Genomic DNA, 9,974 nt, shown 5'->3' on the forward strand with positions numbered 1-9,974 from the left:
GGAAAGAGCACCAAGGAATGCCTTTCTCGGAGAGCCTTTCAAACCAGTTGCCATTTTGGCAGTTTACAGTCCAACCAAGAATGATTTCCATAAGCGGTAGCCATGAAAAAAACCTTGTGGCCCCAGAAAATAATATTTAATCAGCGACGTGGTTCATCTTATTAGCCTGAGGGGAAAATAACTCACCACCAAATTCTACCATATAATAGATGGGATTGTTTGAAACCCATATCAGAACATCTGCTGTTTTTTAACTGTGCAAACCTAATGCTTTGTCCCCCTAAAGCAGCAGCAGTTGTACAGCTGCTGTGTACCCCGTATCTCTTAGACCTTGACACCAGACAAGGGGACATCTTCAGAGTTAATGAGCAATTAGGATGTTCTTTCCTCTCAATTAACTGGCAGAATAATGAGATCAAATGAGCACTGTCCTTAAAAACACCCAGACTTGTGTTTTCTAAAGAGTGTCTTTCTCTGCTGTTTTAGTTACATGAATAGACAAACAACTATTTAACATGGAAATAAATTAAATATTGCACCTACAGCAAACAGAAGAGAGAGGTATACAGACAGGATACTATTTATTCTAAACTCAGAATTCACAGGTTTTCCTCTTGAGTGGCTGTAATGACGTCATAACATCTGCTATCACCTTAATTATCTTAAAGATTGGCAGGCAAATATTTAGGGAGTGAGCATCCTTTCTCATATGAATGAATGTATCATATCTAAGTTTGGGGCAATCGAGGTATTGATCCTAAATTTGAATTAGTGGGCTCCAGACCATGCGCCATCTAAGGATTTTGGTTTTTCCCTGAATGTGATGAGAAGTTAGTGAAGGGTGTGAACAAAGGGGCAAGGGAAGCAGAGAAAATGGGCAAAGGCCCTGAGATGAGAGGGTGGCCCATTGTAGGTACTGCGATAGTTGTGGCTGCAATATATTTTTCATTGTCAGACCAGAGTGGCAAGATGGGTGGGAATCAGGTTGTGAAAGGCCTGGTGTGTTTAAGGGTTTTGTACTTGACCCTGGAAACAGGGGAAACCATTGAGACTTTTAAGTAGGGAGGGCAATAAGATGAAATCTGGATTTTAAGCTCACTCTGCTATGTGTGGGGATTGGGTTGCAGGGAGAGAGATGGAATTTGAGTGAGTTCCAGCACACCAGGCACCATTATAAGTGACATGTATGCTTGTTTAGTGTGTGTGCATGGGTATGCACATGAGTGTGTATGTGCGTGTGTGTTCACTCAATCCAACAACCACCAATGCAGTGTTACTGTTTACCCATTTCAGAGAAGAGACTAAACCGAAGGAAGGCAAACTGAGGTCCCATAGCTAATAAGTGACAGAGCTGAGATTTGAGCACAAGGAGTCTTGGTTCCAGAGTCTATGTACTTATTACCCATGACGTCATTTTGCCTTTCATATTGTATTGGTATGGTCATCATCATAATAAATAAATTAATAATATAATTAATAATCTAAATGCTACTAGTATTTTACTAGCTTAGTGAACTTTTTTTTGTATTCATACTCATTCCTATTGGAATGAAATTAGAAATTTTAGTGAGTTAGAGTTTTCTGTAAAATATTCATCAAAAAGTTTCAAATTAAGTTTTTCAAGTAGAGGTTATTAAATGTCTTCTTGGTCAACTTTTAAACTTCCTATGGGAATTTCTACTGCAGAAATTTGAGTGTTTTCAGGGCCTTCAGTGGAGACCTGTGAAAGTCTAGGGAACATGAAATCCCCAGCTGTTTTCCAGCCCACAGGTAACACTCAGCTAACTATAGATAGAATATTCCAATTCAATGGAAAATTAGAAAAGACCATATCGAATGAAGGAGAGTGGACTTTTATGAAAGCTACAGCTCACTGACATCAAGGAGAATTAAATTTATTCGAGCAGTGACCTCACTTGATTTCTGAAAAAAGAATAACCATTGATGTGCAATGTGTTTCAGTAAATGAATGGTGGGTGCATCCAAGGCCTGTAAGACAATGAAAGGCCAAGCATATAGTTAACTAGCATTTGTTAAGTAACTAGAGGAGGGGTTTCAGAGATTTTGGTAGTTCTCAATCCTGGCTTCCTGTTACAGTCACCTGGGGAGCTTTTAAAAATGATCAGTGCCGCTTTTTCCCTCCGAGAAGGCGGCGGAGGCTGACTCTACAGTCATGGCCAAGATTAAGGCTCGAGACCTTCGCGGCAAGAAGAAGGAGCTGCTGAAACAGCTGGAGGACCTGAAAGTGGAGCTGTCCCAGCTACGCGTGGCTAAAGTACCAGGCGGCGCGGCTTCCAAACTCTCCAAGATCCGAGTTGTTCACAAATCCATCGCCCGTGTACTCACCATCATTAACGAGACTCAGAAAGAGAACCTCAGGAAATTCTATAAGGGCAAGAAGTGCAAGCCCCTGCATCTGCGGCCCAAGAAAATGCGTGCACGTGCCACCGGCTCAACGAACACGAGGAGAACCTGAAGACCAAGAAGCAGCAGCGGAATGAGCGTCTGAACCTGCTCTGGAAGTACGCGGTCAGGGCCCGAGCATCCAGGTGTCAATAAAACAAACAAACTGGCAAAAAAAAAAAAAATTGTCAGTGCCTTGGCCCCCAAATAAATCAGAATATACAGCTGGTAGGGCAGGGGTGAGGGCAGGTGCACAAAGACAGCAGCGTGGGCCCAGGTACTGGGATTGCTTTATAAGTTCCCCTGGTGATTCTCACAGGGCTTTAGGTCTTTAGGTGGGGAGTTCCTTGAGGGCCACGGAGAGAGGTTCCCATTTCTCTCTGCGTCGCTCTTAAGAAGCTCTAGCAGAAGACAATGGGTACTTTTTTCAAAGTTGAAGGTACAGATAGTACCATCCCTTTTAGTAGTTACCTAGATTTATAAATTCTTTCTATGTAATTTTTAGAATATTTGGAAAACCCATATTGTGCCACATATGGGCAAGGTAGCCATCTCTCTTTCCCCAAAATGAAGATAAACAAAAACCAAATTCTCTGCCTTCAGGGAACTTAGTCAAGTGGAAGAGAGAGTGAGGAAAGGTGGAGGGAGGGAACTAGGAAGGCATCAACAAAAATAGCTATTATCTGGATGAAACTGTTGCTAATCAAAGAGAAGGGTGACTGATGGTTGGGAATATTTAGGAATGGGATGGATGGATGGAAAGAAGGAAGGAAAAGCTGTGGATGGTTTCCTAATACGTTTCGATGACAAGAAAAGAAACCATTAAGACCGACTTATTTCACATACGAATTCTTATTGGAAATCATGCAATTAAGAAATCGTAAAATAGCATGTTTGTTTTTTGTCTGTTCTGTTCTCTAGGCTTGTCTTCACTGATGAGGAACGTTAACATAAACATAAAGCAGTGAGTTTGTTTGTTGTTTTTTTTGCGGTACGCGGGCCTCTCACTGTTGTGGCCTCTCCCGTTGCGGAGCACAGGCTCCGGACGCACAGGCTCAGCGGCCATGGCTCACGGGCCCAGCCGCTCCGCGGCACGTGGTATCTTCCCGGACCGGGGCACGAACCCGTGTCTCCTGCATCATCAGGCAGACTCTTAACCACTGCGCCACCAGGGAAACCCAAGCAGTGAGTTTTAATGATTATTGCTCATAGTGTGCTTTCTTTTTAAATTATTTTGCCTTTTAACATGTTTCTTATTACAGAGGAATGAGATTCTTTTTCAGGCCTTCTGGTGGTTAGGAAGTTTGCAATTCACGAAAGCACCAATTACAGACGATTATAACCTGACAGCACAACTGCCATTTGAGGAGAGCTCAGTTGACACTTTCAGCAACTGTGCAAAAAACCTTAGCCTAAGAGCCCTGTGGCAGCGGTTTGGCCTTGTAAGAATTACACAGAGTTCTTGTTAATATAGTTATTCTTAGATTATAACTCTGTAAGAGCCTTAGAAACGGCCTGGTCCTAACCACCTTGGCACACTGCACCCTAGAAAGAGAGGGTGTTGGCTAGAGCCATACGGCTTAACCGTCCCTTAGCTAGTGCTGGAATCTGCATCATCGTACTCCGCATTCAGAGCTGTTTTTACCATATCCCCCAAGTTCATTTTTAAGCATAATATGCAATCAAAAAAATAAACGGGGTTATTCGAAGAGTAATAATGCACATTCTGACCATTACTACTACATATCCCCCACTACCTGTCAGTAAGATCCTTTGGTACCTGCATTTGCTTCGAGAACTATCTAGTGAGCAACTAGAGTAGGGGGGGAAGATCTATCCTTTAAAGTAAGTTTTAAGGGGTTCCAGGGAGCAGCTTGGAGCAGCTTGCTTTCTAACATGACATTGGGAACTCCAGCAGATTTACTGGCATCTTGCATTTAACTGAGCTTTCTTGTGAATGGATCCAGAACATCCTACAACTAGATTTTCTTTTTATGCACTGATTACTTTGATGCTATGGAGTTTTGGCCAGATTGATCTTTAAGGTATCACATAATTTTTAAGACAAAATTAGGAGTCATCAACTTACATTTTATTAGTCTAGTCTTATAACATTTGTACAGAAATGGGTTTTTAATTGAAATCAAGTTTAGCATCGACACATTAGCATTTTGAATTGGGAGGGACCCTAGGAGATGCTTCTCATTCATTCCCCAAATGCTCCCTGCAGCCTCCATGAGTCGGGCCATCTTCATACTGTCAGAAATGTGTGTCTCTGGAAGACAAAGCATAAAACGAGAATAATTCTCTCTTTTGTGGACCGTTGCCAAGTTGGTACTTAACAGGATTAAAAAATTGATTAACCGGCCTTAATTTAAAATTGTCTTACGGTCGTTATTTTATGGTAGTTATCAGGTAAAGTTTACCTAGCCAGCCGGAACAAGCTTTGCCTATCAAGAATTTGATGACTGTGTTTTTAAATATATGTAAAGGTTGGGGGAAGGAAGAAAAGTAGGAAGAGCTTAGAGTCTGTTTCCCCCGCAGTCTGTGATGAAGCCCTTTGCAGCCTGGCTTTCACGCCTTGACACAGTGTGGGCTTCGCAGCCATTCAGGCCGCAGTTGGAATCCCAGCTGTCTTTCCTTCACCAGTGAACAAGGTAATTAGGGGATTTATGGGGATTCTGTGGCTGGGGAGTTAAACCCTCCTCTTGGGGCTGTGGTGACGGCCGCTCGAGACGGGCTGAGGGCAGCATTCCCGGAGAAGAGGGCCTCGATAGATCCTCTTCATTTCCCTTTCTCCTCTTTCACATGTTCTCTCTCCACTTATCTTAGGTCACTTACTAACATTTTTCTTTTGGCATTTATTTCAGTGTCTCAGAGATTCCTCCAAAAAGATAATAATGGTAATGAATGCTTAAGCGCTAATATTTAGCAAGCCTCTTTTATGTACCAGGCACAGCAAGTGCCTTTCTTCATGCATTTTTTTAAATTTACTTTTTACAAGGACTCATGAGGTAGGGCACAATTGAAGCTTAAAAATTAAGTGTAATAGGCCTGGATTCATACCTCGACTCTATCTGACTCCAAAGCACTGCGTCCTGCTCCAAGGATCTCGTTCTTGGAGCTCGAAATTCTGTTTCTACTGCCATCCCAGGTGATGATTATGAAAACAGTAACAGCCAGCACGTAGCTTGTGCTGGGCACCGCTCTAAGCCCTTTATATATGTTGACATTTGAGGCTCACCACAGCCCTCTACAAGTTCTGTTGCTGTCCCCATTTTTCAGATGAGCAAACCAAGGCACAGAGAGGCTTAGTAACTTGTCCACTTACCCAAGGTCACACAGAGTTAAAACTGGGTCTCAAACTCTAGTTTTTAATCCCCCAGCTGTCCTTCCCGTTTCACTTAAGCAGTTCTCAAAACTTGTTTTACACTAGATCTCACACTAACCAAAGACGAGACAGGAACTCTCTCTTGCTCAAGTTAACCATCCCTGCTACTCTGCTACTACAGAATGTTTTCCTTATTCTTGCTACAGTCCTTCTAAAGTAGTGATATATTGAATATTTCGTCCAAACGCTAAACCAAGACTAATGCCTAAGCAAGGAAGAACAAATTCATTAACTAGGGATCCATTTACAGTCAATCCCCAAGGCTCATTGTGCAGTCAGTGCTTTTGCATCATTTAGAGTTGCTAATAAATGAAAGTCTTTGCATCTTTCTAAATGTCTTCATATTTACCAGTCTCGCATTTACCATAGGAAGCGGCTTCAACAAGCATATTCATGTGTTGACAGTTCTAATTAATACAAGTAATTAGTCCTGACAGTAGAACTGTGAAAAGAAGACCCATTCATAAATTTGCTAATTATGTCACTCTGCTCAGAATTTAATCGCAGTCTAGTCGTTAATCATTTCTGTATATGGGCAAAAGGCCAGCTCACTAAATTCTTCAGACTTTCACATTTACTTCTGATAAAGGAATTTTGTCAAAGTTAATTTATCATTGGAACTTAATATTCCAGTATGCAGGAACTGGTGAAGAACAGAGCTCCTTCTGGAGAGAAATAAACAGGAGAATGGGAAAAAACAGGCAAGGAGGGAAGGAGGTAGGAAGAAGTCATCAAGGGCATCCATATGCTTTCTTACATATCTAAGTCTACAAGGTTTTGTGTACTAATATATTGATGTTTTTCTAAAAACTAAGGTAGTTTTATTTAGGCTGTTGGTATATTTATGGTACAGAAAATTTGAAGACAGTTTGTTACTTGGATCCCAAGTTGAGCCCTCCTCTCTCTGATGTAAATAGTGTACATTTGCAAGCATGTTTGTTCTGGAGCAGGGTTTTTCAACCTGAGCACTATTGACATTTGGGGCTGAATAATTCCTCGTTGGGGTGGAGCCGTCCTGTGCATTGTGGGATGTTGAATAGCATCCGGCCTCTACCCACCAGATGCTTGTGCACCCTTCCTCCCAGTTGTGACGGCCAAAAATATCTACAGACATTGCCAGTTCTCCGTTAGGGGGCAAAATCTGTTGAGAACCACTGCACCAGAGGGTAAGTTTAGATGATAAAGAATCAGGTAAACTTGTGTATAGGACACCTACATAGAATCAGTTATAGCAAAATCAATAAAATAAAGCACATCACTTGGAAGTGATTAGTGGTACGAAATCCAGATTTGGAATGATATTCCTTGAATTTCAGTACCTCCTTCTTACCTTTTCAATGTAAAGGTCCCTCTGGTTCTCTTTGATAGCAAGTAGGGTGGCACTTGGTACCCTGGTAGTAGAGTGGTTGTATCTAAAACTCCTTTGCTTCTTGTGTTAAATGCACTGGGCTCTTAGCTTTCATGGACTTAGTATGTAGTGTTTCGACCACTTTTAGGTGACCTTAAAGTTCTGGGTACTCAGCTGCAGGTGTTCTTTGTTCCCCTTTCCAGTCCATTAATTCCTTCCCTTCTTGTCTGACTTGCCTCCATCCAGTGCTTAGATTTCCAGTCCTTTGTTTCAGTTACTCTCTTACAAATACGTTCCATGCCCTTTATGCTCAGTCCTTCGTCCACCTCTATGGAAAAATTCCACAGACTTAGATGAGCCCAGCCACTAGGCTTCTCGGACCCTGCACCTGGCAGCTGAGCCCAACTGGAGACTGGGCCCCAACAGAGTAAACTGAGTCTATTATAAATGATATCAACATCTCACCTGTCCTTGACTTCCCCCCAAAAAATAGAATCCACCTGTAGGTAATGCCCTCAGCGTGCCATGATGAAAACTACAAACTCACCTGTATCCACCCCCATACTGAACTAGTCCCTCCTAATAGCTGGGCAGGGAAGTCTCTTTCCTCTTACCGAAAGCTAATCCTTTCCCTGTCCTAACTTCTCAGGAAAAGCTCTTGTTACGGATTATCCCCCTTTCCCTCTGTCTTCAGCTTTTGAGTCTTTACCAGATCCTTCCTGTCGATATTGAAACCTACTCGAGCCTCTTTCCACACTCATCCCCAAAGAGAGAGAGACCAACAGCACAACTGCCTTTCATTCACCACCTTTCCTTTCCACTTACGGTCTGCAGAGTCTCCACTTCTTCAGTCGTGCTGCTGTCCCCCTTTACTCTCATGAAACAGTTCTAGCCAAGTTCCCCGCGGCCTCAATGTTGCTAAGGCCCAGAGACACTTCTCTTCCCCAGATTTACTTAACATAACTACCCACTCCTTGAAACCCTCCTTTTTTCTACCCTCCTGGCTTTCCCACTCCTGCTCTGACCTCTTTCCTTGTTCTCCTTTGCAGGCTCACCCCCCTCTACTCTACCTTGGAGACTTCATTCTCGGACCTCTTTTCTTAAGGCTTTAGTTACGATTTATACTTCAAATTTATCTTCTCAGCCCAGATCTCTTTCTGAAATTATATCAATATATAAATGAACTCAAGGACGTCTCAAATGCAGCATGTACATACCTTTTCCACCTCCCCAACTTGTTCCTCGTCAGGTGTTACCTCCTGGGTGTTGTCAGTAACCAGGTGATCTTGATGCTACGTCAAAACATGTCTCAAATCCACATCCACTAGTCTGGGCCACTGTTACGACTGGACGGTAGGTGAGGACAGAGAGGTATAAGGGCCAGATCACACAGGGCCTTTTAGGCCAGCAGAAGGACTTTGGTTTTTCTCTTAGTGAGATGGGAGCCATTAGAGGGTTTTGAGCACAGAGTATCATAATTTAACTTAATTTCTTAAAGGCTCACTGGGGCTGCTGTGTTGAGAATAGTCTGTGGGGCAGCATAGTGGGGTGAATGCTGACCCCCAAAAGAGCTGTGCCCCCAGAGCCTTAGAATGCAACTGTATTTGGAGTAAGAGTCTTTGCAGATGTAATGAAAGTAACACTGGCAAGGTGAGATCATCCTGATGAGCGTAGGCCCTAAACCCAATGGTAGGTGTGCTGATGACAGAGGACAAAGGAGAAGATAGACACAGAGGGATAGGCCACGTGAAGACAGAGGCAGAGGGTAGCAGCAGGAAGACCAGTTAGGAGCCTGTTGCAGTAACCCAGGCAAGGGAGGGCCACAGCTCCCACTCGGATGGCAGCCGTGGAGGAGGTGCATAGCGGTTAGCTTCTGGATACATTTCAAAGGTAGAGCAGAAGGATTCTTTGACAGAATGGTGGTGATTGTGAGAGAAAGAGAAGTGAAGGGGGAATAAAGTTTTGGGCTGAGGGCACTGGAAAGTTGGAGTTTCCATTAGCCTGAACATGCAGATAGAGCAGGTTTGCAGGGAAAAAAATGGAGTTCAGTCTTGGACCTGGAGAGACTGACAAGTTTATGAGAGTTCCATGTGGGGATGGAGTAGGTAGTTCTGTATGAGAGCAGATGACAGGTATGGTCTGGAAATAAAAATCTGGTAGAGTCATTGGCATGGTATAAACGGTATTTAAATGCATGAAAGTGGGTGGAATCGCCAAGGGAGTGAGTAACGATGGAGAAGAGGGTCAAAGCCCGAGCACTGGGGTCTCCAGCATAAGGAGGTCGGAGAGAGACAGAGGCACCGGCAGAGGAGAGGCAGAAGAGGAGCCAGTGAAGCAGGGTGGAAACCGGAGAAAAAGAGCGGGTGGTCCTAGAAGACAAGAGTCTTTTTCTAGGAGGAAAGAGTATCCATCTGTGCCAAATGCCCCAGTGGTCCCAGGCAGATGAGGACTTGAGAAATGATCCGTAGATTTAGCAACACGGAGGTTAACAGTAGCCTTGCCAGGAGCTGTTTCAGGAAGTGAACAGTTGATGGTGCAATATAGACCCTACTTTTGTCCTTTGTTCCACCAGAGTTAAAACAGAGGCCCTGAGCTTCTAAAGGCTTTGAGCTTCTTAATCCCCACCCGCACCCCTGTGAAAGAAAAAAAAGAAGGATTCTGGGCCTCCCTGGTGGCGCAGTGGTTAAGAGTCCGCCTGCCGATGCAGGGGACACATGTTCGTGCCCCGGTCCAGGAAGATCCCACGTGCCGCGGAGCGGCTGGGGCCGCGAGCCATGGCCGCTGAGCCTGTGCGTCCGGAGCCTGTTGCTCCGCAACGGGAGAGGCCGCGAC

General features: G+C 43.8%; 1 protein-coding gene and 1 pseudogene across 1 annotated transcript in view; both read left to right on the plus strand.

Annotated features, from left to right (window-relative positions):
- RHBDD1 (rhomboid domain containing 1) overlaps positions 1–9,974 on the plus strand; it is a 123,982-nt gene that overhangs the window by 78,937 nt on the left and 35,071 nt on the right. The window lies entirely within an intron of this gene.
- On the plus strand, positions 2,174–2,559 carry LOC103078234 (60S ribosomal protein L35 pseudogene; annotated as a pseudogene).

This window comes from Lipotes vexillifer, unplaced genomic scaffold (genome assembly GCF_000442215.2).
Source record: "Lipotes vexillifer unplaced genomic scaffold, Lipotes_vexillifer_v1.1 scaffold367, whole genome shotgun sequence".
NCBI lineage: Eukaryota > Metazoa > Chordata > Mammalia > Artiodactyla > Lipotidae > Lipotes > Lipotes vexillifer.